The 6,480-nt window shown below is 42.6% G+C and overlaps 1 long non-coding RNA gene across 2 annotated transcripts; it reads left to right on the top strand.

Moving 5' to 3' along the window:
- Positions 1-2,380: 2,380 nt before the first annotated feature.
- On the top strand, positions 2,381-4,907 carry LOC121853566. Of its 2 annotated transcripts, none has more exons than XR_006086346.1 (2): positions 2,381-2,444; positions 2,805-4,907. It is a non-coding gene; the product is annotated as an uncharacterized LOC121853566 (long non-coding RNA). The 2 variants fall into 2 exon arrangements; XR_006086345.1 differs by having other exon boundaries at positions 2,765-4,907.
- Positions 4,908-6,480: the final 1,573 nt, after the last annotated feature.

Genomic DNA, 6,480 nt, shown 5'->3' with positions numbered 1-6,480 from the left:
GGTGATGACTTGTTGTACCAGGTGATGACTTGTTGTACCAGGTGATGACTTGTTGTACCAGGTGACTTGTTGTACCAGGTGATGATCAGTGACTTGTTGTACCAGGTGATGACTTGTTGTACCAGGTGATGACTTGTTGCACCAGGTGATGACTTGTTGTACCAGGTGATGACTTGTTGTACCAGGTGATGACTTGTTGTACCAGGTGATGACCTGTTGTACCAGGTGATGACCTGTTGTACGAGTGATGACCTTTGTACCAGTGACTTGTTGTTCCAGGTGATAACTTGTTGTTCCAGGTGATAACTTGTTGTTCCAGGTGATAAATTGATGTACCAGGTGATGACTTGATGTACCAGGTGATGACTTGATGTACCAGGTGATGACTTGATGTACCAGGTGATGACTTGATGTACCAGGTGATGACTTGATGTACCAGGTGATGACTTGATGTACAGGTGATGACGATGTACCAGGTGATGACTTGATGTACCAGGTGATGACTTGATGTACCAGGTGATGACCTGATGTACCAGGTGATGACGAGACCAGGTGATGACATGCCAGGTGATGACTTAGTGCCAGGTGATGACTGATGTACCAGGTGATGACTTGATGTACCAGGTGAAGATTTGTTGTACCAGGTGATGAGTTGTTGTACCAGGTGATGACTTTTACCAGTGTTGACTTGATGTACCAGGTGATGACTTGATGTACCAGGTGATGACTTGTTGCAGGTGATGACTTGTTGTACGAGGTGATGACCTGTTGTGAGGTGATGACTTGTTGTACCAGGTGATGACTTGTTGTACCAGGTGATGACTTGTTGTACCAGGTGATGACTTGTTGTACCAGGTGATGACTTGTTGTACCAGGTGATGACTTGTTGTACCAGGTGATGACTTGTTGTACCAGGTGATGACTTGTTGTACCAGGTGATGACTTGTTGTACCAGGTGATGACTTGTTGTACCAGGTGAAGATTTGTTATACCAGGTGATGACTTGTTGTGCCAGGTGTTGACTTGCTGAACCAGGTAATGACTTATTGTACCAGGTGATAGCTTTTGTACCAGGTGATAACTTGTTGTACCAGGCGATGATTTGTTGTACCAGGCGATGACTTGTTGTACCAGGTGATGACTTGTTGTACCAGGTGATGACTTGTTATACCAGGTGATGATTTGTTATACCAGGTGATGACTTGTTGTACCAGGTGATGACTTGCTGTACCAGGTGATGACTTGCTGTACCAGGTGATGACTTGCTGTACCAGGTGACTTGCTGTACCAGGTGATGACTTGCTGTACCAGGTGATGACTTGCTGTACCAGGTGATGACTTGCTGTACAGGTGATGACTTGTTGTACCAGGTGATGACTTGTTGTACCAGGTGATGACTTGTTGTTCCAGGTGAAGATTTGTTATACTAGGTGACTTGTTGTACCAGGTGATGACTTGTTGTACCAGGTGATAACTTGTTGTTTCAGGTGAAGATTTGTTATACCAGGTGATGACTTGCCGAACCAGGTAATGACTTGTTGTACCAGGTAATGACTTGTTGTACCAGGTGATGACTTGTTGTACCAGGTGATGACTTGTTGTACCAGGTGATGACTTGTTGTACCAGGTGATGACTTGTTGTACCAGGTGTTGACTTGTTGTACCAGGTGATAACTTGTTGTACCAGGTGATGATTTGTTATACCAGGTGATGACTTGTTGTACCAGGTGATGACTTGTTGTACTAGGTGATGACTTGCTGTACGAGGTGATGACTTGTTGTACCAGGTGATAACTTGTTGTACGAGGTGATAACTTCTTGTTCCAGGTGAAGATTTGTTATACCAGGTGATGACTTGTTGTACCAGGTGATGACTTGTTGTACCAGGTGATGACTTGTTGTACCAGGTGATGACTTGTTGTACCAGGTGATGACTTGTTGAACCAGGTGATGAATAATTGTTGTACCAGGTGATGACTTGCTGTACCAGGTGATGACTTGTACCAGGTGATAACTTGTTGTACCAGGTGATGATTTGTTATACCAGGTGATGACTTGTTGTACCAGGTGATGATTTGTTGTACCAGGTGATGACTTGTTGTACTAGGTGATGACTTGCTGTACCAGGTGATGATTTGTTATACCAGGTGATGACTTGTTGTACCAGGTGATAACTTGTTGTACCAGGTGATAACTTGTTGTACCAGGTGATGATTTGTTATACCAGGTGATGACTTGTTGTAACAGATGACTTGTTGTACTAGGTGATGACTTGTTGTACCAGGTGAAGATTTTGTTGTACCAGGTGATGACTTGTTGTACCAGGTGATGATTTGTTAACCAGGTGATGACTTGTTGTACCAGGTGATGATTTGTTATACCAGGTGATGACTTGTTGTACCAGGTGATGACTTGTTGTACCAGGTGATGACTTGTTGTACCAGGTGATAACTTGTTGTACCAGGTGAAGATTTGTTATACCAGGTGATAACTTGTTGTACCAGGTGATGACTTGTTGTACCAGGTGATGACTTGTTGTACCAGGTGATGACTTGTTGTACCAGGTGATGACTTGTTGTACCAGGTGATGACTTGTTGTACCAGGTGATGACTTGTTGTACCAGGTGATGACTTGTTGTACCAGGTGATGACTTGTTGTACCAGGTGATGACTTGTTGTACCAGGTGATGACTTGTTGTACCAGGTGATGACTTGTTGTACCAGGTGATGACTTGTTGTACCAGGTGATGACTTGTTGTACCAGGTGATGACTTGTTGTACCAGGTGATGACTTACTGTACTAGGTGATGACTTGTTGTACCAGGTGAAGACTTTTAGAACCTAGTGATAATGACTTATTGTACCAGGTGATGACTTGCTGTACCAAGTGATGACGTGTTGTACCAGGTGATGACTTGTTGTACCAGGTGATAACTTGTTGAACCAGGTGATGAATAATTGTTGTACCAGGTGATGACTTGTTGTTATAGGTGATGACTTGTGTTTACTAAGTGATGACTTGTACCTAATGTTGACTGTTTGTACTAGGTGATGTCGTGTTGTACCACGTGATGACTTGTTATACCAGGTTGATGACTTGTGGCACCTGGTGATGCCTTGTTGTATCTGGTGATGACTTCTGGTACCTGGTGATGACTTGTGGTACTTGGAGATGACTTGTACCTGGTGTCTACTTGTGGCACCTGTTGATGACTTCTGGTACCTGGTGATGACTTGTGGTACCTGGTGATGACTTGTGACACCCGGTGATGACTTGTGGTACCTGGTAATGAATTGTTATACCAGGTGATCACTTGTGACACCTGGTGATACTTGTGACACCCGGTGATGCCTTGTTGTAGATGGTGATGACTTCTGGTACCTGGTGATGACTTGTTATACTAGGTTGATGACTTCTGGTACCTGGTGATGACTTCTGGTACCTGATAATGACTTCTGGTACCTGGTGATGACTTCTGGTACCTGATAATGACTTCTGGTACCTGGTGATGACTTGTGGTACCTGATATTGACTTCTGGTACCTGGTGATGACTTGTGGTACCTGATAATGACTTCTGGTACCTGGTGATGACTTGTGGTACCTGATAATGACTTCTGGTACCTGGTGATGACTTCTGGTACCTGATAATGACTTGTGGTACCTGGTGAGGACTTCTGGTACCTGATAATGACTTCTGGTACCTGGTGATGACTTGTGGTACCTGATAATGACTTCTGGTACCTGGTGATGACTTGTGGTACCTGGTGATGACTTGTTGTACCAGGTGATAATTTGTGGTACCTGGTAATGACTTGTTGTACCAGGTGATAACTTGTGGTACCTGGCAGTGACTTGTTGTACCAGGTGATAACTGGTGGTACCTGGCAGTGACTTGTTGTACCAGGTGATCACTTGTGGTACCAGGTGATTACTTGTGGTACCTGGCAGTGACTTGTTGTACCTGGTGATGACTTGTGGCACCTGGTGATAACTTGTGGTACCTGGCAGTGACTTGTTGTACCAGGTGATCACTTGTGGTACCAGGTGATCACTTGTCGCACCTGGTGATGACTTCTGGTACCTGGTGATGACTTGTGACACCCGGTGATGACTTGTGGTACCTGGCAGTGACTTGTTGTACCAGGTGATCACTTGTGGTACCTGGCAGTGACTTGTTGTACCAGGTGATCACTTGTGGTACCAGGTGATCACTTGTGTTACCTGGCAGTGACTTGTTGTACCAGGTGATCACTTGTGGCACCTGGTAATGACTTGTTGTACCAGGTGATCACTTGTGGTACCTGGCAGTGACTTGTTGTACCAGGTGATCACTTGTGGTACCTGGCAGTGACTTGTTGTACCAGGTGATCACTTGTGGTACCTGGCAGTGACTTGTTGTACCAGGTGATAACTTGTGGTACCTGGTAATGACTTGTTGTACCAGGTGATCACTTGTTGTACCAGGTGATCACTTGTTGTACCTGGTGATAACTTGTGGTACCTGGCAGTGACTTGTTGTACCAGGTGATCACTTGTTGTACTAGGTGATGACTTGTTGTACCAGGTGATAACTTGTGGTACCAGGCAGTGACTTGTTGTACCAGGTGATGACTTGTTGTACCAGGTGATCACTTGTGGCACCTGGTGATAACTTGTGGTACCAGGTGATAACTTGTGGTACCTGGCAGTGACTTGTTGTACCAGGTGATCACTTGTTGTACCAGGTGATGACTTGTTGTACCAGGTGATAACTTGTGGTACCAGGCAGTGACTTGTTGTACCTGGCAGTGACTTGTTGTACCAGGTGATCACTTGTGGCACCTAGTAGGAATTTGAAGACAAAAATATGTTGTATTCTTTATGTAAGCAATTGTGACCATGACAAATAAAAATGATGTTTTTCAATGATATTTTCTTAACCACATCATTACCTTAAGTATTTTCTTGTCAAACCACTGCACTCAAAGTTAGATCTGAGGATCCTGTTGCCATTTCTGGGTGTGAATACTGACAATCCTCATTGTTTTATAGATAGTCACACAATCTCATGAAGGATTCATGATTAGAACTTGCCACTGAACATCTGGATTGCCAGCAAGCTGCTTTCCACAGATGAAATGCGCCCGACAATCATAACGGTATCCCCCTCCAGCAGCGATAAGGTGAGAAATATTTAGCAAACTAAATTTTTCCATTGCCCCTTATTCATCATTACTTTTATTAGCTTCCGTGACACTTGATTGCAAAAATGTTAGTGTATCAACTTCATGACTTAGCTCACATTTTTTCAATGGTATTCTTGATCTTTTCCTTTATAATCTTCCATGGGCTTATCACAGCACAAACAGTCAGATTTTATATCGAAATGTAAAACTTGTGATTGGAGTTTTGAAGATGCGTCTTCTTTGTCAGTTGACTCCCCTTCTCTCTGAATTTTGCAAGGAGCAATATTTGATGGCTGTTTGTAGTATCGCCGACATTTGACATGAATGGGGATTGGCAGTCTTTTTCACCAGTTTTGTATGAAGGCCATCACCTGGCTCAGCACTGAGACTCAAGATGCTTGCCAGACACTTGTTATCGTCTGTTTACTTGTTGTAATCACTGATGACGATCCTGTAGAGTCAGTATTAAAGGTACACTGGAAGTAACAAAGAAATGTTTAAAGGTTAAGTTGTCAAACCCAAATGGTCTTTTCTCCATTTATTAAGAAGATAAGCTATTGTATAATAACTAGAGTTAATAAGGGACGAAGTGTATATGTAACGAGCTTCGTGAACACATGTTTGACGTGGGTGAGAGACGGGTAAAGACTGGCTAGAAGCTGGCTGCTTAAGTGCTGTCACACAAATTCAAGATGTGGGGTTTAATGGAAAAACACTGTCACGTGTACATTTATGACTACTGACTGCTCATAGTCTAGTTACCATGGGTGATGGGATTATATAAATATAATGTATGCAGTCCACATTTATAAAAGGGGCTAATACAACCTTCTTGTTTGATATGACCAAGATCGGAGGTAATGAGATAGCCATAGAAATCGCTCATCCTCTCCATTGTCACTCAAGGACTGAAAAAAAGAGGAAGTGTAATAATCTTGAGACAGGTTTATCAGCTTTCACATACGGTATCTAATGGAAGTCATATTGAAATAGAAATCACAACATGGCTTCTTTCAGACTTTTCTAAGAATTGAGACATCACAATGAAGGAATATTTGATTTAAGGTGATAAAATTAACTCAATATAGACGCTCATCATTTCATTGAATTATTGTGATAAGTAATAACATGGTAATAACTCTAAGTGTTTTACAAATATTTACATCTTAGATTCTGACTTTTCCTTAAGTGGTATGTTAGGGGACTTTACTCCTTTAGCAATTCTAAAAAAAAATCGACTTTCTACATTTTTTCTATGTTAAAGCTAATACTCTTGTACTATCAGCCTATCAAACTAGAAATAGGCTGCAGCA

Source organism: Homarus americanus, unplaced genomic scaffold (assembly GCF_018991925.1).
Source record: "Homarus americanus isolate GMGI-L3 unplaced genomic scaffold, GMGI_Hamer_2.0 scaffold4896, whole genome shotgun sequence".
NCBI lineage: Eukaryota > Metazoa > Arthropoda > Malacostraca > Decapoda > Nephropidae > Homarus > Homarus americanus.
This window is presented reverse-complemented; position numbering and strand designations above follow the sequence as displayed.